The sequence below is a fragment of the Cupressus sempervirens genome, chromosome 2 (genome assembly GCF_028749045.1).
Source record: "Cupressus sempervirens isolate cs-2001-9-10 chromosome 2, ASM2874904v1, whole genome shotgun sequence".
Taxonomy (NCBI): Eukaryota; Viridiplantae; Streptophyta; class Pinopsida; order Cupressales; family Cupressaceae; genus Cupressus; species Cupressus sempervirens.
The window spans coordinates 174,363,723-174,387,315 of record NC_143119.1 but is presented as its reverse complement, the minus strand read 5'-3'; the positions used below and the strand labels follow the sequence as shown (position 1 = coordinate 174,387,315).

Below are 23,593 nucleotides of genomic sequence, written 5' to 3'. Positions count from 1 at the left end.
TAGATTGGATGATGGCTCTGAGGAGGGAAGAGGCTGCTCGGTAGAAAATGTGTCTGGTGTGAACACTCCAAAGGTGGTGCGAGATTTTGACGAAGGAAGGAAGGAGCTGCGAGTCTCTGCACCGTTTTAAGAAGGCAAGATCTGCAATCCTCTTTGAGAGCATGGTTCTCAGAAACTCAAATTTCTTAGATTTCACTGATAATTCCCTCCCATGAAGGGTATCAATCAAAGCAAACAGATTTCCACAATCCATGAATATTGAAATGATTTCTGGGGAAGATTGTGTGAGAGTTTTTTGATGAAAAAACTCTCACACAATCTTCCCCAGAAATCATTTCAATATTCATGGATTGTGGAAATCTGTTTGCTTTGATTGATACCCTTCATGGGAGGGAATTATCAGTGAAATCTAAGAAATTTGAGTTTCTGAGAACCATGCTCTCAAAGAGGATTGCAGATCTTGCCTTCTTAAAACGGTGCAGAGACTCGCAGCTCCTTCCTTCCTTCGTCAAAATCTCGCACCACCTTTGGAGTGTTCACACCAGACACATTTTCTACCGAGCAGCCTCTTCCCTCCTCAGAGCCATCATCCAATCTACTAGGAGATCAATTAACAGCCTTAATTGTCAGCTTTTCTTTCTTCACTTGGAGCTCTCTTCGTCGCTTAGACCGGACCTGTGGATTCGCTTGGACATCGCCTCTCATGCCAAAGCTGTGGGCCGAACAGAGGAATGTATCAGAAGGCAAAAAAGGAAATTCTACAGACTCCTCAGGAAACAGCAAGGTTTCAGTCCTTCGCTCTTCGTTCCATCACCCGCCCTCTCAGCTGACCCTCTTTCTGTTCCCCCTCCGACCCCTCCTCTTCCTTCCATCTCCTCGAGGCTGTGTCCCTCATCCTCCTCCCTCGGCTCTGTCCCCCGCTCCTTCTTTCATTCTCTTCCCCCACCGCTTGACCATATCTCCAGCCCCGTCGTTCTGCCACCTTCCCAGCTCTCCTCCCCTCGTTTTCCTCTTCCTGCGCCCTCCCAGCCACTCCCCCCACCACCTCGTTTCATAGCTTCATCCTCTCACACGGCAGCGACTGCTCCCTCTTCGTCGCTTCCTCCTAAGGCCTCCAGGCGCCAGATCTCCTCCCCTCACGCATCATGCAGAAACTGTGCGCCTTCGTTCTCCCGCGCTGCCAGCCACCCCGAGGTTCCCAACGCTCGTCTTCACAACCCCACGCCGTGCTCTCCGTTCCAGCGGCGATCCTCGCCCCGCGGCTCATCCAAGGTGCAGAGTTCGCTTCATTCCAGCTACTCATCCATGGTGCCTAGCTCGCCTCAGCCAAACGGCTCCTCTCTGGTGCATGGTACGCTCACGCCCAACGGCTCTTTCTTGGTGCCAGGTACGTTGCTGTCTTCTCCTCCTCGTTTTTCTTTCTGCCTCCATTCAATGAACTCAACTGTTCACCAGTCGTCTGGTCCTGACTTAGACGCGCTTTCTCCACCCACCCATAAGCTTTCACCCATGGTTGACATCTTTTCAACAATTCCTCCGCTCACCAACCACTCTGACCTTGCGTCCCATCACTCCTCTCATGTTGCCTCCTCTCCGTGCGTCCCTTGCTCTCCTCATTTACGCACCCCATCTTTCTCGCCTCGCCTCACCAAACCTCGGGCTTCCTCTCCTGGCCCTCTTTCTCTCAGTCCGAGTGCTGCCCCTCCTTCCCTTCATTCATCGTCCAAGCTTGTCCTTCACTCTGGTTCCCCTCCCTCTCCGCCTCGTTCTCCGCTTCCTAGCCTCATCCCCTCCACTCCCAACGCTTCACCAGTGTTACACTGGGAATCCAAACTTGTGGTCAACCTTTCCCATGCTCCTTTGGACCCCCTCGCTTTTAAGTTTCTCAGCAGAGGCCTCAATTTCTCTATCTCTCCCCGCTCCATTCCTCACATCGATTTTCTTGTTGAAGTGGAGAATGCCGCTCTTTCCCTCCCCTCCGCTATCGCCGAGATCGTCAGGCAAGATTGTGCTGTTGCTTTAAGGCGTGCCAAACCTCCCAAGTGTAATATCCCCCGCTCTGAGTCTCTTGCCTTCCAACACCTTCTTCGCAATCATGACCTAGTTATCTCTAGGGCGGATAAAGGCAATGCCACGGTTATCTTGGATAAATCAGACTATATTTCCAAGATGTATGACCTTCTCTCAGACCCTGATAGCTATAGGGTTGTTCACCGCAACCCGTGCAGCAAAATCTTGAAGAAGGTCAGATTGGCCATTGCCAACTCCTCGTTTGACGATGCCACCAAGAGGCGTCTCTTGCCCTCCAAAGAGCTTACTCCTCGTATCTATGGCATCCCTAAGATCCATAAAACCAATATTCCTCTAAGGCCCATTGTGGATACTATGGGATCCCCTACATACAAGCTTGCCTCCTTCTTGGCTAAGCTCTTATCCCCTCATGTCGGTAATGTTGACTCATTTGTCAAGGACTCGCAACACTTTGTTGATTTTATCCGTGATGCCTCGTGCGATGATAGGGATATCTTGGTCAGCTTTGATGTTGTTTCCCTCTTCACCAAAGTCCCCATCACCGATGCTATTGACATCATCAAGCGCAAGGTCAATTCTGAGGTTGCCTCCTTAGTAGAGTTATGTCTTCGATCCACTTTCTTCTCTTTCCAAGGGGTTATCTACGAACAAGTGAATGGTGTAGCCATGGGCTCGCCCCTCTCTCCTCTTGTCGCCAACCTCTATATGGAACATTTCGAAGACATTGCCCTACGTTCTTCCCCTCTCAAGCCTAAATGGTGGAAACGTTATGTTGATGACACCAACGTCTGTTGGCCCCATGGCCTTGAAAAGCTTGAAGAGTTTCATACGCATCTCAACAATGTGGCTTCTTGCATTTCTTTTACCAAAGAGGTTGAATCTGCCAAGTGCTTACCTTTTCTTGACATCTTGATCATCAGGAAACCTGATGGTTCCTTAGGTCGCAAGGTCTTCCGCAAAGCCACTCATACCGACCGCTATCTTCATGCTGCTTCGCATCACCACCCTAGCCAAAAAGTGGGCATTATCAAAACCCTTGCCTTGAGAGCCTTCCGCATTTGCGATGTGGACAACTTAGACCTTGAGCTTTCCCACCTCCGCCAAGTCTTCCTTTGGAATGGCTACTCGCACAAACAAATCTCTCGGGCTTTCAAGCTCGCTAGGTCTTTCTCGCACGCCTCCGCGCTCCCTTCCTCCTCTCCCCCAGACCCCCCTTCTTTTGTCTCTCTTCCTTTCGTTGCCGGCATCTCTCACAAGATCGCCAAAATTCTTACCAAGCAGGGTGTGCGGGTGGCTTTCAGACCCTTGACCACCTTAAAAAATTGCATCCCCTCGCTTAAAGACCCCAGGGATGTCTTCTTGGAATCGGGCGTCTATAAGATCCAGTGCTCATGTGGCACTCCTTATATAGGTGAAACTGGTCGCTCTTTCCACACGAGGATCAAAGAACATGCTGCTGACATTAGGCATGAACGAGTGGCCAAATCTGCCTTGGCAGAACACTCCGCCACCACTAAGCATCATGTCTCCTTAGAAAACGCTCTTGTCGTGTGCAAGGAAGACAACTTCTTCAAGAGGAAACTCAAAGAGGCTGTTGAAATCTTCAACAACCCGGCCAACCTCAACCGCGATGACGGCTGGAACCTGAGCACCTCTTGGCATCCTCTGTTGTCCTCCCTCCCCCCTCTTTCGCCTCGCGTTCTTCCCTCCTAGCTCGGGCTTCCCCCCTCCCACTTTTTCATCCTCTTTTCTCTTTCCTGGCTCTCCGTTGCTCCCCTCTGTCTCTCCCCCTTCCCCCTCGCTTTCCAGCTCTGATGCTTGTCCTCGTCTCCTCCACTCTTGCGCTCTCTTCCCCCCCCCCCTCCTCCCTCTCACTCCATCTTCATCACCCTCGGTCTTGCTGCGATCTGTACTTTTCTTTCTAGTTATTGATGTGTGTATTCCTTCACGTTTATTATTTTTTAGTTTTTGGATTCTTTTCTCTTTCCTTTTTTCTTTTTTCTTCGTAATCTCTCATCTTTATTTTTATTTTTATTTTCTTTATTTTATTTTTATTTTTGTTTCCTTTATTTTATTTTTTGGTATTTTTGGCTTTTATATATATATATATATATATATATATATATATATATATATATATATATATATATATATATATATATATATATATATATATATTCTTATTGACATTTTCATTCATATAGATATATATTCGTATATATATCTATACGAATTTATTCTCCTTGATTTATTCATTCTTTTAGACTTTCTTTCATATTTATTTATTGTTTTACATATATTCTCATAGATTTTTTCGTATAGTTGCTCATTTATCCCCGTTGATATTTATATAATTTTTTGTTTCTTGGTTTTTGCGTGGTTACTGGCTCAGGTTTTTAATTATTTTTTGATATTTATTACTTTAATTTATTGATTGCTTGTCCTTGGTTTCTGTTTTTGAATTTTTGTTTACACATATTCATTCACTTATTCTCGTTTTTATATTCTTCTTGTTTCCTCATCATTTTCATTTCTCATCCTTTCTTCCTTACATTTTCTTCTTTTGTCTTCTCTCCCACTCCGTCATCCGTGCCTCCTCGGTTTCCGTGCCCATTCCCTCCTCTCCATCCTCTTTTTATCACCTCTCCTAGATCTGCACTCCATTTTTTTGCTCTCAGTGACTCAGTGGCATCCTGATGATGGATCATACAGTATGATCCGAAACGTTGATGAAAAAACTCTCACACAATCTTCCCCAGAAATCATTTCAATATATTAGCTCTTTCAAAGATACAAATATCACAAAGATGATTATAGTGAGTAGCATGATATTAATCATGTTCGATACTTGGGAGTCCCTGGAGAGTCCCCTCGGTGTCCCTACGGATTCAGGGGGTGCGTAGAAGCCCCCAAGCACCAAAGTGGTGTGGTGGCGGGTGTGGCTGCAGTACGGTGACGCTTGGGCAGCAGTGGGGGTACTTGGGTACTCCAAGTACCCATCCTGGGGACGTCCCCGCATAGGAGGGGTGCTACATACTATACATATAAAACTTGAAATTCTAGTTATGGAATGATGTTTCAGTTTAACATACCAAATTGATTCTTAAAATAGTTGAACATAGCAAATTGCAACACTAACTAGAACCATTGAACATCTAACATAGTAACTTACTCAATACTATAGTAACATTAAAAAATAAAAAATCAAATTATTAGAAAATAACATTTTCATTTATATTAGCTCTATCTAAGATTCAAATATCACAAAGATGATTACAATGAGTAGCATGATATGAACTGTGATTGATGCTTGGGAGTCCCTCTGGTGTCCCCTGGGAGTTTGGGGATGTCTAGGAGCCCCCAAGCATCAAAGTGGTGTGGCGGAGGGTATAACTTCGATATGGTGATGCTTGGGCAGCGATGGGGGTATTTGGGTACTCCAAGTGCCTATCCCAGGTGTTGGTTCCCAAAACATTAGATACGAGTCTTGCCAACTTGATGCTAGGATATCCAACCGGTTATGGCCAACTTGACAAGATCAATCAGTTTGATCTTTTGCACTTCTGGCTCTGCAAGGCCAAGGCAACTGTACTTGATCCTAAACAAATCGCTTAAGTCCAAGATATTTATAGTAGATTGGTTAGAATGTGAATGCAATGAGAGTTTCCCAAATGGCAAGGATTATAGAAAACTTTAAACTTGCAAATTACGAATTAAGAACAAAAGTAAATGATTATATAAATGCGAGAATGTTCTAAATAAAGAATAATTATTATGGATTATTGCAATAGATGAATATGATAATTCTTTAAAGGAAAGATATGAAATAATTGCCAGCGTATGGATTACGAATCACGAGTAATATAAAGACCAATGCTAAAATTTAATGGGCAAATAGAGTCAATATTATAAGCTTATAATGTACAACTTTATAAAGTTCTATGCAATTAAACTATAAACAATTTAGTAATCAAGACGTGATTGATCAAATATATATACGCAATTTTAAACTAGTCCATAATGCACTTTAACTCCTAAGGTATGTAGACAAACCAAACATAGATATGGAAACAACTGAATATTTCACGATATCTATGATAAACGAGTTGCTATAAATGATCCCGTCCACTTATCTGACGTTTAAATTATTTATAGAATTAAAAAAAAAACACTTATAAAGGACAAAACTTAATAATATCTTCTGACTCTAATGCTTTATGCAAATAAATAAATAATAATCTTGCTGGTTATGCTAGAAAAGAAAATACAATGAAGACACTCATTACTGATGATCGATTCACTTGAGAAAACTATCCACCATCTCCTTCTGAGTATTCTCCCTAAGTAGAGCTACGAATTGAAGTCTTTATTGAATAGAGTTGCCACCTTTTTTGAGGAATGTATTGATTGTGTTAATTTTCCGGGTTCTTACTTCTAGTAGAGAGCTTCCGCACAAACTGATACAACTGCTTTTTGATTTTGGTGTACCAAATTTGAAACTCTGGGTATCTTCACAATAGGAATTGCGAGCAACTCTCCCCAGTAGAGTCGCCGATTGTTGGTTCTCAAAACCACAGATTGGAATCCTACGAGTCTTGCCAACTTGATGCTCGAATATCCAACCGGTTATGGCCAACTTGACAAGATCAATCAATTTGATCTTTTGCACTTCTGGCTTTGTAAGGCCAAGGCAGGTGCACTTGATCCTGAACAAATCACTCAAGTCCAAGATACTTATAGAAGATAGGTTAGAATGTGAATGCAATGAAATTTTCCCAAATGGCAAGGATTACAGAAAACTTTAAACTTGCAAATTATGAATTAAGGACAAAAGTAAATGATTATATAAATGTGAGTGTTTTAAATAAAGAATAATTATTATGGATTATTGCAATAGATGAATATATTAATTCTTCAAAGGAAAGATATGAAATAATTGTCAACGTATGGATTATGAATCACGAGTAATATAAAGACCAATGCTAAAATTTAATGGGCAAATAGAGTTAATATTATAAGCTTATAACGTACAACTTTATAAAGTTCTATGCACTTAAGCTATAAACAATTTAGCAATCAAGTCGCGACGGATCAAATCAGAATGCACTTTAACTCCTAAGGTATGGAGACAAATCGGACACAGATACAAAAACAATTAAATATTTCACTATATCTATGATAATCAAGTTTAAATTGCTATGAATGATTTCATCCACTTAGCTGACATTTAAATTATTTATAGAATTAATAAAAATACTTATAAAGGACAAACCTTAATAATATCTTCTAACTCTAATGCTTTATGCAAATAAATAAAATAGATATTCTTATTGGTTACGCTAGAAAAGAAAATGCAATGAAGACACACATTATTGATGATCGATTCACTACAATTCGATTCCAAGATCGCATATAAAATTTTACTCAATGGTACAATATCCACAGGCTTAGTTCAATAATCCAGTTCTTTGCCAATGAAAAAATAATATATCTTAGAGTGTGTATATAGTATGCAATATTTTTTTTTGAAGTATATATGAATTGTGTGTATATTGTGTCCTTTGTTTGTTGTACATCTTATATTTATAGATGAATAAATAGTTATATGGTAGCCAACCAACCATTGTGTCTCTCCATGACTAAAAACTAGTCACTTTTGTTTTGTAATCGGAAGTGATTAATTCTTATTACAAATAATATTCAACATTACTCCAAAATACTGACTAAGAGGATGGCACGGGAACACATTCATTTTAAATGCTTTATCCAAAGAATTCATCCACTTTTCACTGGTTATATCTGCGACATATGTTCCAGAGATGTTTCTAACTTAATAACTTTTCAATCCCATGGTATGACTCTTCTCTGATGCCCACTAGTTATCCAACACACCTAATTATCTGAGAAAATCATTGAACTCCACCATTCGCTCTTCGGGAACATATTCGATCCATGGGTACTTGTGTTGATGAGAATGTCTCTGATTTGGAATTTGGATCTCACTTTTCCTGTCTGCTAGTTTTTTGAATCATGCTCTTATCTCTAGTCGCTTCTTCTTCTGCTTGAGAACCTGCAACAAACATAAAGGAGTAGTAAGTACTGTTAAAAACAAATGAATTAACTCCTTGTGATGTGGAAACAATTCCATGTTTTGCAGTAAGTTTTAGCACTGTGGAACCTGTTAACCAATCCATCGATAACCTAGATGTGTCGCATGGTTTGGTAACTCGAAGTATTCACCAGCTGTATAAAATTTGTCTGAATCATAATCACAGACTAAAGATCGCTCCAAACACCTTAGACAATCCACTACCAAACATTTGTTACTGTGCCTTCTATATCAAATCGCTTGAACCATGTATCTCATCGTACTGCCATCAGGCTGGAGTTTGGATTCATTGCCCGTCCATGCGATTCTGAAATAATTATAGTAGCCTCCAAACACCACTGTTGCTAATGTATGGCTTTTTTGATACAATTAACGGTATCCTCACACACCTGATGACTCCTCTGCTTTGCTTCAAGCGCTACTTACATGGATTCGTGATGGACTGTTAATCATTGTTTCTTTCTGTGATTTCTATTTGCATTATCAAGTTCTTCAAACATTCCTCAACCATAGATATAGCTAACAATTATCGCAGGACTTCTACCATATGCATACTCTGTTGTTTCATATATATCACTGCTTTGAATTGCTTCCTGTATTATTGCTGCATTTGATTTTTCATCGTAGACAGGATATAATATTGGCAATTCTTTTCAAAGAAGAATTTTTCTTTAATATATATTTCTACTAATATTGCACCTGTTGTATGCAATTTTATATATTCCAAGCTCTGACGGTATGTTTATTTTGAGAGATCTGACGGCACCATTTTTTGATTCAGATTTTATTAGGATATTCAAGTTGAACTCTGATTCCAGATTTTTTCCGCCATACCATTGTCCATGCTCACACAGTCCCTACCAAGTAAACACCATTGATGCCAAACAAGGAAATAATTGCTATCACTTATACATGTCAAACCAATATTGCGTACCCTTCTATTCAGCGCAGTCCATAGGCATGTTTGGCAATTTTGGAGTTATATCCTGACATATAAATATTATCGGACCTTTACAAATATACAGCTGTCTTGCATCCAAACCAAATGAACTCCAGTGCTCAAAGCCAACTTGCTCATCAACATACTCATTGATTCATCAATTTATTTTTATTTGTTTTATGGCTAGTAATGACAACAAAGATGGCTGTTGTATATAATCTAAAAATTATATTAAACCTGTTTTTATCCATACTGTCCAAGCTATTTCCTCATTATCAATAGGGTAATTTGTTTATTATATCTCATCATTCTCATTCCATGGTATTCTTTGAAGCCTCCAAACTGCTGCAGGTACTATCCTTTTATCAGAATTCATCACTGAACGATAAACTGTTCTTGGCAATGCTGCTTATGGAATAGATATCCAATAGTTTTTCTCCTCTCTCAAACTATATCGAGAATCTGCTCATTTTCTTTGATCAACTATATAATCCATGTTTGTGAATTAAGAGGATATGTATCCATTATTATACACCATCGTCCCCAAATTGCTGTTTGTATATATCTTGATCATAACTGATCCAACATATTTATCATTGTCTTCAAATGCTCCCTCAATTGACTTAGTGTCTTGTTCATTGATGAACGCTTGTAGTTTTATTTATACTTGTGAAAACCTTTTGACATCAACAATAATACCACCTTAAGTCTCTAAAATGGAGGCTCCAAAATTTGCAAAAATCAAGGCACCATCACCACGGATGTCCCCCCATTCTGTACTCCTGGGTTTTGGGCTGAGTGCGTCTCCCCGGGTTTCACTGGACTGTCACCTCAATTCCTTGTTTTTGTTGCCCCTACTATCTGGAGCCTCACTCTGTTGAGCTTCAAAATACAAAGGTTGAAAAGCCTATTTTAAGAGCTACAAAACTCGGGTGCTTAAACCCTCCGAGATTTCAAATCTCAGATCTGTGGAAGCCCCTGTCTCCAACTCAGACTAATTTTATGGTTTTTGTCTGTTGCAAAATTGAAGAACAACTGATTAGGAAGATAATTCTTCTTACCTTCTAGTTGTTACAAGATGTCGTGTTGAGTGGAATTCTGAGCTACACACTTAAGAGAAATGAATTGAACATGTGAAATTGACAACTTGAAAGGTGTTGAACTGTCAACATTTGACACCTGGTATGTCTTTGCAGCTGAGTTTAAATTGTAAAAGTATGCATATAATGTTTTCTTAAAATGATCAATAAGGCATGGAACATGTTGTGATTGTCACCATGAAATGTGTTGGTCTTTTCACATTCAAGTATCTAACTTGGTCATTCCAACGTGGACAATTACATGGTCTCTTTGGTGCTATACCTCAAAGCGGTCACTGACAATGTCTTTATTAAGTTTTCAGACTTTGGTGAACTGATTCTGAACTCAGAAAATTAAACTTTAGGAAATTTAAACTTCATAATTTTTGTGAGAACTACTGATTATGATTACAAGGGTCTACATATACATCACACTGGAAATAAGAGCAATAAATACACAGTATTCAATTATCAAACCTTTGATCTCCATCTCATTAAAAATCTAAATCTGAAAAAAATACTGAATACTCCTCACTAACTTTAAAGTGAAATAAATAAATCACTGACATCCCTGCCTTTCCTATATAGATGGAGAAGGTAAAAAAGTGAAATTGTTCATCCCTCTTTTTGTGCATTGTAGTTTCATGGACACTCCAAGTGCATCACCCTACACACTTTGTTATGTCTCTAGAGTTTTTCTTTGCTTCACTAACCCATCTTAGCACAATGCTTTAGAAAAAACTTAGATCTGCACACAACAGCTCACAGTGAGTTAGCATTATTCTGTCTGTACACTTCACTTTGATGAATACACAGTTTGAAAGTTACAGCTCAGAGGTGCATGCACACAACTGACAGACAATCAACAGATAACATAATTAAATCTGATTTTAAACAGTAAATGAGGAGTGGTCATGAGTACATGGTATCTTTGGCTGATGATGAAATTGCAAATAATAGGGTATATCCAGTTATCTGATCTAAAAAGTAGACCCTTAGACTCTGACCTGTCCTCTCTTGTTGGAGGGCGAGCGGACACTCTCTGGTGCTGTCATGTAAAAAGACCCGGGTTCGCCTTCATATTTGACTCTGAGTACATGAGGCATGAAACCCTCAATGCTGCTGACCAGATTGAATAACTCTTATGTAGGTTGTGAAATGAATACCACTGTGTCTTCTAGGGTGATTGTCAGTTGTTATACTCCTTATACTTGGGACCTGACCTGGAATTTTGTGTGCAGACCTCAATATGCCTCTACAGATGTCTCAATCTGGCGCTTTTTTCCAGTGAATGAATGGTTTGATGCTTGTCCAAGGTTTCCAGACCCACAACAACCTAAGATAGGTAGTTTTCATGCCACTCCTTCCTCAGATCTGAGTCAGATTGATGAACTAGTAATCAGGTCAGGAAGGGTGACATCCTGATAGACATGATAAGTGGTATTTTAACAATACTCACCAAGGTGCAGCCACTTAATCCACGCCTTTTGATTGTCCAGAAACATTGTTTCTAAGGCACCCTTCCATCCATTTGTTTACAATCTTTGTTTGTTGATCAGTCTGTATGTGGTAGCTAGTACTGGGAGTGAGCTCAGTTCCACTCAACCTAAAAATCTCCTGCTAAAAGATGCTCAAGAAATTGCTATCCCTATCATTGATGCTGTTCTTGGTCATCCCATGCAACCTTAAGATCTCCCTGAAAAAATAGTTCTGCTACCTGAGTTGCTGTATAGGTGGCTAAGATAACAAAGAAATGTGCAAACTCAGTTAACCTGTCCACCACCACATAAATTCAATTCTTCCCTTGAACCTTCGGTAGCCCTGTAATTAAGTCCATAGAGATCGGTTCTCACCTCTTGTTGGGAATGGGTAAAGGCTGAAGTAAACCAACTTGTTAGGTGTGCTCATTCTTATTCTGCTGGCAAACAAGGCATTCCTTGATGTACTTAAGGATTTCATTCTTTAGCCCTTTTCAAGTGAACCTCTTCTGGATATGCCTGTATGTCTTGAAGAATCCTGGGTACGCAGCCATGGGTGCATCATTGAAAGTCTTCAATATCTTATCCTTCATTTGAGAAGAAGGAACCAATAAGATTTTGTTTTTGTAGATGATCAAATCATTAACCATAGTTTATCTGTGATCCCACCCTGACCTCTGCAACTCTTGCTGCCCAGGGATCCTTAGTATATTCTGCTTCAATCAACTCCCTCCAATTAGCATATATCTCAATTAGAGAATATAAGTGCAACATTCTTCTTCCCTTTGGCAGACCCAATGTCAAAGACATATGCTTGTGACTTATTTACACACCTATGTTGTCTGTTATTAAGGCCCTTATTCATGAAATATTTAATGCTATTATGATCCTTTTCCATCACAAATCTGTTCCCAACTAAGTATGATCTGTACTTGGCCAAGGAATGTGTAATGGCCAACATCTCTTTGTCATGGATATAGTAGCTTTCTCTGCTCCTCTTCAAACCCCCTGCTCTCAAATGGTATTGGGTGTTTGTCTTGTTAATTTTTCGAACCAAATAATAACAATTGCAATAAACTGAAATCACAATAACAAAGGGCACAAATATTATCCTGGGAAAACCATCCACTTGAGGATGAAAAGCCTAGCCCCACAAAATATAGATCCTTAATTGCATGCTCAACACAATTACAGAATTCTCATGCTTATGATTGATGACTCTTATTAGTGAATCAATGAAATCACAATAACAAAGGGCACAAATATTATCCTGGGAAAACCATCCACTTGAGGATGAAAAGCCTAGCCCCACAAAATATAGATCCTTAATTGCATGCTCAACACAATTACAGAATTCTCATGCTTATGATTGATGACTCTTATTAGTCAATCAATAAGCCCTTTTTACAGGTCGATCACTTTAGCTATACAGATACAAAGTATAAGAGGTCTTCAAGTATTTTACACTTGCAAACAATAATGAGAATAACTCATACACTAAAAGTCATTGCTTACAGATCCTGTATGAACTAATTCTGTAGCATATTTCACAGTTATTACATATGAATCTTTTATCAGACATGAAAATCGTCAATACCTCAAGTACTGGGGTCTCCACCAAAACTCAGATGATGAACCGCACATCATGCATTCCCAATACACTACTGTTTGACAAAGGGCTAACAAAAAGATGACGTGATCTTAGACAAATCAAGCATACATACTAATCTCCTCCAGTCAATACATTTTGAGACAGTACAATACTGTCCCACAGCAGAATATAATTCTGTTCAAGTGTGTTGAAAGAGTCTTGAATGCTCGAACTAAAAACAATCCCAAAACTGAAGCTCATGCCCTTCACATAATGAACTTGATAATAAAAAAGGCTCCTGCACGACAGTTCTGAAAAGAATAATGTTTTATTTTGTTTTGCTGTTGCTGGAACTAAGTGACAGCACCATGTGTCTGATGTGTTTCATCCGGAAGGGCAAGAGTATAGGGTTACAAAGCCACTGATAGATCCATATGATACTGATGATAAATCCCAGCCTCAACCGGTGACACCATAGTTCAAAATCTCTCTCTCTGCTACTTATATGGGAGGCAAAAAACAGTTATCTGGGCAAATATCAGAGATGCATCAGTAACTTCTCGGGAAAATATCGGGAATTTAAAAAATGAAATTTAATTAGAAATGTGTTGCCCCACCTTTCATTCTCTAACCAATTTCCAAAGTAAATTTTTTGTGTCTAGTAAGGTCCTAGGTGTGTCTGAGTCTAAGTCTAAGCCCCTTTAGGTGGAAGGAGTCTTCATCTTCCCCTTCCCCTCGTTTCATAGTCAGGTGGTTTTCCTTTTGTGTTGCGATTTTCTGCGTGTAGTTTAGTACCTAATCCAATGGAGATTCCCGTAACATGCAAAGGGCATTTACAAGAATTATATCTGCTTGAGATTCATTGTTTTCTCCATGAGAACAAAAGTTTGGGGAAATTTGGACTTCGCCTTCTCCTCGGCGGGTTTTCCATGAAGGCGATTTTCTGCAGAAAGCAGCAAATGATACATACGGGCCGAAATAAGAAGGTAGAAAGGTACCCTATGACAAATTGAGGTTCCTCTTACAATTATCTACTTCAGGAAGCATTTAGAATGCGTCACAATTCTCAGAATCACTCTGAGTGGAAAACTAGAAACTAACTTCTCCTTGGTGGGTTTTCAACCCATGAAGTCAGTTTCCCGAAAAAGCCAATTATGAAGGAAATGAGGAAAAGTTGGGTCCCTAATGACTTCTTGCGCTACTTATTGGACATCTCCGAACCCAAAGGAAATCATGATAAAAAAGTAAAGTTAAAAGGCAAGCCTAGGTGGAGAAATGAAAATTATCTTCTCCTCTACGGGTTTTCAATCCATGAGGACAATTTTTTGGATTTTAAAGAAAATCAAGTTGGTGAGTGAATGAAACCCATATTTTGTTTGCTAAACCTCTCAAGATGATAATGGAAAAAACCTAACCATGGTAGGAAAGATCTACTAAGTAGAATTCACTTCAGCGGATATTTTGTTACGGAGTACTTTGTTTATAACTTTTCGAAACTTAGTCTAAAATAGGAAAGTAAATGCGAGGGATAGAAAATTATCGTTGGACCAATGGAAAAGTGAAAGGACATTGAGTTATCTATTGAAACTACGCATTTACTGTTACAACGGACCTCTACTTTAATTCATTTGCGTGGCGTGAACTCTAAAGATTAACCGATGGATTGAAATTCTTATATAGAGATATATGAACAGTTGCAAAAATTACCACTCTTATTCAATTAATTTGCAGAACATCTGTTTGAAAAGCTAGCCTCTGTGCATTTACCATTCTTTTGCTTTTCTAGATTTTGAAATTAACCCACGAACGAAATGGCAACTAGATTCGCGGGTTTTGATGGATTAAATGGAATCAAGTCTTCTCTACAGAATTTCACGGATACCTCTCTCCGTTTCTTTGACATGCAAGACTTTTAGAATAGAGTGAAATCGGAGCCAATCCATCCTATTACTGAGAAGCTCCGAGGATGCGGGCTAGTTGAAGCAGCCGGTTTCCCAGTTGCAGTCCAAGCTTTTGAATTGATTTACGAATGCATAAATCATTATAATCTAGACGCCAGATAGATTGTATTGCCAGATAACACAGTATCAATCTCTATTGATCGGCAAACTGTGGTAAATTGTCATCGAGCCTCGGAGCGAGAAGATTTTTCAGATTTGACAGTTGGTGGAGCCGTCTTTGAGTTTTCCGCGAAGAAAATGGTCTGGAGGAAAGAAATTATGCAATCATGGTTCCAAAAACCACGAGGCACCAAGAGTAAGGTCCCTAAGACTTTGTTTGGTACTAATCTCAAACCTGAAATTGTTGACATCATGGTACTCTTGCACAGGATTAAAGGTGAGGTAGAAGCTTTGAATTTTGTTGAACAATACTTCTTCTTGGTGCAAGTTATTTTTTTAGATATCCAATACATTGATTGGGCCTACGAGGTAAGCGAGAATGTGTCCAATGCTCTTAGCGTTGCAAAGTTCTACAACACATTCTCTATGTCCTCTTTCCTTATTTATATGTTAGCTTCTCTGCAATTATGGCCAGGCTTCCCAAGGGTGGAGAATTTTCCTGATGATGTGAAGTCTTATGAGTTCTACCCTTGTTTACAATTGGAGAATAGTTATGCAAAATATATAAGAGTTAATGATACATTTACTATGAGAATTTGCAGGGAACTCCAAGGGTGTCCAAAAAGGAGATTTAGCCCAGAAGCTATGGCGGCTATCAGTCAATTTGGGAGCTTTTTCATCCAGTTTTCATCCTTCTCGTATTTGTGTCTTGCAACTTTGACGGGTTCCCTTTGAAGCTACCAAGGTACCTAAGTGACATGATCGTGTTGATCGTGATTGTGAGGTAGGCGATTCAAGTGAAAGTGTTGAGTGGGAGCTTAAAGAAGAAGGGCTACGAGTTCCCTACGAAGGTGGGAGCTTTCAGTTGCGAATCCCATTCTGATGCGAAGAACATGCTTAAGGTGTTCGAGATGAAGTACAAGTTGGAAATGTATGAGGTCCTGAGACCTATGGTTGACTCGAATGGATATGCAAAAGATGTTCTTTAAATTGGGAGTGTGATTAGGCACATCACCACTATAGAATACTACTAGGCCGATTGCAAAGATAAATTTGAGAGCCGTGACCATGCTTTTGCCAGGTTCACAGTAGATCAAGTTAAAATATATGGAATCAATCTTGATGTCAAAGGAGTTCAGGATGATGGACAAAACATGTACAATAATACCTATCTGACAAGGTTGAGGGGTACTACTGTTAGTACTAAACCTTATGAAGGTGCATGTGAAGATTTAGAGGTGATGATGGCCCGAATTATCAAGAGAACCAAGAAGTGGGTCCAGTGGACCACAGCAAGGAAGAGCTGTAGCAAAATTGCGACAGCTCAAGCCTCTCCAGCAGTTGCAGCGGCTCCTTCCTCTCAAGGTGGTACATTTGGTGTGACGCTGGCTATCACCCAAGGACCAGCCAAACCATCCGACGGAGGTGATCAACGTCCTGATAAGAATATCCCTATTGTGCAAACTTGCCATGATGGCTCCCTCCCGGTGATCGGATCCTTGTGGGATGCTGAGAAGAAGGCGGAAGAAGCTAAAGATACAACGATCACTCCTCCCCCTTCGCCTCATAGTAGTCCAGTTCTGTCAGTATGCCTTGCACTCCTTTTACCAAGTAGTTCTCAAGTACAAGTGGTGGATTTGGGAGATGGTGGAAGTAGTGACAGTGAATCCACCGAATCTGATGAGGCGGCAAAGAAATCCAAGGAAACAGAGAAAGCTCAAGGCTCGTCGCAGTTGGTTTCACAAACTCTGAAGAATCCTTTTTCTTCGAATGCCAAAGCCACCACTCCAACCAAAAGGAAGATGTTTAGCAAATATTCTCTGGGAATGACCTCTAAAGTAATAAGTACAGATTCATGGTTAGAGGATACCTTAGAAAGAAAAAGGAAGAGGAAGGATGAAGGTGCCCCAAACAAGGATACTTTGTCCCTTGCCATCCGCTCTGGATCAGCATTGGGCAAAGTCAAGAAGCAAAAGACTTTGTCTATCCTTGGGCAAGATCCTGAAATAGGGCATCTGACCATGGAAGTTGCCAAACCCATCAAGGAAGGAAGATTGGAGGACATGTCTCCTGATGATTTTGCCTTACACTTCGTGGATCTTGGAGAAGCCAGACATGACACCAAGGTTGGCTTATGGAAGTCGACCAATGAAGTAATTGAAGGGCAATTAGAAAGCCTCAAGTTGTCAAAGGTTAGAATGAAGGTAGAAATACAAGAATTAAATAGTTTCATTAGGCAATTGGTCACCCCATTGGCGAGCATTTCCGAAATGCCTATGACTAGTGATCCCATTGTTGCAGATGTTCAAGCCCTCATCTCCTAGCTCCAGGAAGATAACCATTTCGGGCAAATTAGTAGAGAGTGGAGCGGAAAAGTCAAGATTGAAGGACTCTCCATCATAGAGCAGATCGACAATGCTATACTAAGATTAGAAACAAAGAAGGACAACATATCATCAAATAGAGCCACCTTGGCTGTGGAGAAAATCAAGAGTGATGATTGTGTTTCCTTATTGAAAATGATCATTCACATGAAGACAAAGGAGGTTGTAGAAGCAAAGATCTTGCCTAAAGGGGATGAGCCTGTAGTTGAATGGTTTCAGAGCATGCAGTGCAAGTCTGAAATGATCATAGCAGCAAAAGAGGGACTGAAGGAAACTGAAGCTAACGTAAAGAAGGAGCAGGACAGAGACAATGAATTTTTAAGAGCCTTACACACAGATTCACAGTCTAGTGGGCAAGGAAAGGCAATCATTGGGATGCCTGTTATGCAAACCAACTTTTCTAATTTTATAGATGGTCTAATGGAAATAGCTTCTAATCCCCAGAACAGGATATTTGAATTATAGAAGCTTGGTGGAGGTGTGCACGTGGCCATGGAAGAACTACAAGATCGTTTAGGCGCCGTCAAAGACCTGGCCCGAGAGCACTCTAAATGGCTCTTGAGATACACCAATGTACATGTCCATAGGCATGAGGAGTTAATTCCAATCATTGTAGCCGCTAAGGCCTATAGGGCAAAGGCAGACAAGGGAAAGAAGGCGAAGTGATTCATATTTCGCCTTTTCTTTTCTTGTTATGTAATCATTATAATAGATGAATTGGCTAGTTGTCATTTGTCATTTTTGAGGAGATGAACCAATTGAACTTCCTTTGTAATGGTCATCTTAGAATCCTATATGTATGTTAATGAAAGATTAATAAAAGGTCGGCAAATTTTTGGTGTGAAATACTTAATGCTGCAGAGTCAATTGAATGGTATTTTTGTATCAATTATTTTCTGTTCCAATTTGTTAGATATTAATAGTTTTATCTTCTCTTTGTCTGGATTAAGAAGGAAAGAACAGAACTTCGTTCCCCTATTTTCAGGCAGCAAATTGATTGCGATAAGTATTGTTGATATGAGTTCAAAAGGGATCTCTTAGGCATTCATTTTGTGATTTAGTTTTCTTTTCTCTGCAATCAGTTTCTGATAAATTTAGCTTAGTAGCAGCTAGCATGCAATTTTAAAACCGTTCAGTCATACGAGTTCATAGGATGTGTGAAACTCATAAACTTAGTTAATCTTATCTAAATCATTCCTTGCTTGGGTTAAAATCTCATATAGTTTTAACTCGGTTAACCTCACCTGTTCTCGGGTTAAGAACATACCCCTTTAAACTTAGGATAAACAAAATTCATTGCAAATCCGCAATAGGGAGCTGTACCTAACAATTCAGAGGGAAGTTAGCCTTACTAGAAGCAACTTTCCAAACTGTTGTAATTAGAGTTTGTTCACAAATTAGGGCACTTGTGAGTCAGAATTGGAAAGAACAAATTTGTTTACCAACAAAATGCATTTTTTGTTGTTGCAAAATTCAATAAGCAGATTGATCTAATGAGTCAGTAAGTGATTCAACAAACCAAACAAGATGATCTAAATATATATAAATGCAATATGTAACAAAATCGCATTTTCATTTGGAATGCCAATGGCTGGCAGCCATAAATTTTTTGTATTTATGCATATCACGCTATTATACTCGATTTCTTGAAAGACATATTTCCATGCCCTGTGCATTGCCCCTTTAGGGCGTGTGCCTACAATTCCAGATGGACATGCGTCTATAATTTAGTTGTAGAGGAATCTATAATTCCCATTTAATGTAGAAGTTAAAATCAACCTACACAAAAATTACAAATTGAAGCCACAAATTTAGAAGTTCAATAAACATATTTAGGAACAAACTAAATTAGATTAATACTTCAAATAAATATAAACACGAGCTGAAACTGAAAGAAAACAACCAAAGTTGTGTTAGGTTATGAAATTATTGAGAAACCTATGATTTTTTTTTTCGAAAAAATTGCAAAAAACATGGTGTTAAATCTTAGTCATTACGCTCTAAAATGTGTTAGAGAACATCATTGCAAATGGTCTTCTAGAGTTTCAATAAAGTTAGATCCAACGAAGACAAGACAATGATTTTTATTAAATAGAAAAATTATTTTAGAAAACTTACTTGTGAATTGAGATTTGCTTGAAAAGAGCTTCAAATCTACTTTGATGTCACTTCAAATCCACTTGCAATTGATCTACAAGGCTGCCAAACATTAATTCTCTCTTCCAAAACTCTTCCCCTATCCTCCAAACACTCACAAATGCAAAATGCAAATAAAATAAGCAACTCGTTCGGCATCGCAGTTTTATTGCTACCATCTATGAGAAGTTGGCGAACTTCTCGCCAGGAAATCTTGGCGAGAAAACATGTTACTTCTTATTTTGAGAAACTTCTTACAAGGAGTAGAGATATCTGCCACTTCTGGCGAGAATTTGAACTATGGATGATACAACACTTTCAAGAGTGGACAAAGGCACCATATTGAGGGACCACGATGCTTGCTAAAATAACAATTTTTTTGCAGAATGACAAGGAGAATTTGTTTTGAATAATGTTCATGGTAAGTGTTGATGCGAGTTTGTATCACTTACATAACATATTAGCAATTGGATATTCGATACAGAGTATCAAACATACAATTCCTCTCTTGAAAAGTTATTGCTCATGGGACATGAGTATAACTCCAATGTTCCTTACACTGTTGGATACTCGCTCAGTTTTATCGATGTGATTTGCTGGGAATCACGTAGGCGGCCTTACGCTATTCATTCAAGGATGACTTGGACTTTGATGGGATGAAGGTGATGGTGGCTCGGTTTGTGAAATGTGTGGAAGCAGATAATGTTGATGGTCGCGATGATGGAGGGTGTGTTTGTCGATGATAATGTTGATGGGAAAGCGATGGTCGTAGAAGGTGAATGGATGTGTTTTAATGCTTGACCTACTCCTTCTAACTTCCTTCTCTCTAAACTTCGACTACCCAACTACTCACTATTCTACTCCTACTCCTATGAATGGAAGGTTAGCAAATGGACGGGGATCGAACCTAATGAGAGCTGACCAGCGACCTCACTTCCATAGGTGCAATGATTCAAAGGAATAATAAACTAGCTTACCACACAAAGCTTCCCAACTAGCCGCTAGGATGCTAGTGGCCTAGTATTGACCCCTATCAAACATTTACCAATGCTACCATACAACTATCCACCTACTTTACTTTCATTTAAACAACTTAAACAACTTGAAATGAAATTTACTTCAAAAACTTGAAAGAAATCTAACTATGTGGAAGTAGAAAACATGCAATAACACCAAATGTTCTTAATCAACATGCAAATCGCAACAATGAAGAAGAGAGCAATTTTGGTATTATCTTTGCAACAATTTCTCTGACCCCTTTACAAATGAGAGCAAATGGCCTTTTATAGGGGCCAGAAATACAACGGATGGTGGAGATCAAAACAAGATCAACGATCCAGATTGGATCCTCAAAATCCTAATTAGGGTTGCCACCCCATTGGCCAATGAGAAGCTGCCACCTCATCAATGGACCAATGAAAAAGTGCAAAAAGTGGCAACCAATGAGAAGGCACCAAAGTGGTGGCCAATCAAAACTAGACACTTGTCCTATTCTAGAAGAAAGGGAAATTGCCACTTGGGCTTACATCAAATGATCTTCTAATATAGATCTTCCCTTTTCTTTCGTCTTCTTAGCTAAGGCAATGAACTTAGCTAGCCTTTCATTAACTTCTTCCATTGGAGGACAAGGTGTGTGCTTCGCCTTGAGTTCCGCTGACTTCGCCACGCTACTCGCTGCTTGTAGTATCCTTTCGTGATCCTTCTCATATTCTTTTGCAAATCCAATAAAAGCGCCGAGAGAGGAAAGGGTGCCCAAATGTTTTTTCTTGATGGCAACCTTTCCCAACTCATCCAGTCTTGATCCAAAATCTGTCTCATTGATATCTTCTTCTCTGATATCCTCAAAATCAAGTGCCACCTCAACGTCGCTCATCATGGTTGAAATAGAAGCGTCGACGCTTGGACTGTATCGTGCAATCTCATTATGTATCTCTTCAAGTGGTCTAAATCTGGTAGTCAGTGCAACAAACCAAGATTCAACTATACTCAATCCTCTCTCATCAATCAACCTGGCCCTTTGCAAATATGCCTCTTGTAGCCCAATGAACGCCTATAGCCTAGGAATAGTCAAATCTCTGATGGGAAGGAAACCTCTCCACTTCTCTTCGAATAATTTGAACTTGTCTCTAATGGCCACTAATGACTGGAATGGCGAGATGAAGGAAGGCAAGAAATTTCGCCCATCTTGGATTGTATCATGGATCCAATCCCTGACTTAATGTAACTGAGCTGATATCTCTCCTGAATTGCTCCCGCTGTCTTGAGGAAGGGCTGCCTAGTGTAGCTGCTGGATGGGCTGGCTATCTCTCCAATATTTGTTCTCGGCCTCCAACTTTACTATCCTTTCATTTGCCTTCCTTAACCTCTCTCTGATTGATGCTATACCTTCCTGGACCTCCTCACATTCCATATCCTCTGTATTCCTTCCCAAGTCATGTTCTACTATGTCGTATTCTTGAGCCACAATCTCACTTACTGCCTTGTTGACTGTTGGAATAGCAATCTGAACTTTTCGGTGATCATCATTGTCGCTCCTGATTACCCTTGCCACCATTCTTGCCATTTTTTTTTGGTTCTCGCTATCACCCTTGGATGTCCTCAGCTGTATGGGCCGTTATCACCTCGCCTCTTGGCATAAGCATTCGTCTTAACCATAGTGGTGCAGTGTATCTCCCCAAATCTGGATTTGGTTCAACTAACAAAGCATCACCAACGACCTCGGGTTTCTGACTTATTACCTCGATGTCGATTGGTCCATCTTCTTCTCTACTAGTTTCTTCCATAGCATTTCCTTGCTGGTTCTCTGAGAGAGGGGAGTATTCTGTGCTTTCACTATAGCCACTTGATTCTGAATCAGAGCTCACCTCCACTGCGGCCCCTTTATCATTCGAATTGACCTCTTGGCCTCTAGCCTCAATTATACTCTCTCTTGATGGCGCTGCATGCTGTCTCTTGGCTGGAGGCTCTGGATGCTCTTTGCCCTTTTCTACCTCCAAAACTTTCTTCTTGCTATTTCTAATCATTTCTTGTTTTCGACCATTTCCTTCATTCCTTTGTCTGATTGATTCTGCTTGCCTCTCTTTTGGTTTCATCATCTCATAGGTAAGGGGAATCCTTTGTCTTTGTAGCTTCCTTAGTCCTTCATTAGACCACGACTCGGTATGTAAATCCACTACCCTTGTGATCGCTTCCAAGGAAGGATCCTGATGGTCATCCCAATCCACTGGATTCAATTTTGTTCTTTCTATTGTATCATAGTCTTCTCTCAACACATTTCCATCATCCTCCAGTTGATCCGGAATATCAAGGCCTCTCCATCTAATAGCCCTCATCATGTTCACCGTCAGCCTTGAGAAAGCTAGCTTTCTCACATGAAAGTCATCTTTGGCGTTGGCCCAAAAGTCTTCTATGGTGGGAACATGCTTGAATTTGTTTCCATGAGATGCCTTGATAAGACCATTAGGGTCAAATCCTTGCCTTGCTTTGTACCGTCCTAGATGATACCATTCCAATTCCTTTTCTGTGGCTTCAAAGGAGGTCCGATTTGGGCAACTATCATTGCCAATTATGATTGAGAATGAAATGCTTGTTTTCTCTTCGTTTCTCATTATTCTATCATAGTGCTCAAGTTGTCTAGCCAATTCTAACAAAACTACCTTGTCGGGTGGGTACCTTGGAAGCCTCTTGGGACAAATTGTATTTCCTGCCACTCTAATGTATGTAAACTGCGGAAATTGGATGAACCAACTCCCAAATTTCTTAATTCTTGCTTTTGCTTCCGATAA

At 39.9% G+C, this 23,593-nt stretch overlaps 1 protein-coding gene across 2 annotated transcripts in view; it reads left to right on the top strand.

Moving 5' to 3' along the window:
* Window positions 1-23,593, top strand: part of LOC149571623 (ARM repeat superfamily protein) — an 82,785-nt gene that overhangs the window by 5,872 nt on the left and 53,320 nt on the right. The window lies entirely within an intron of this gene.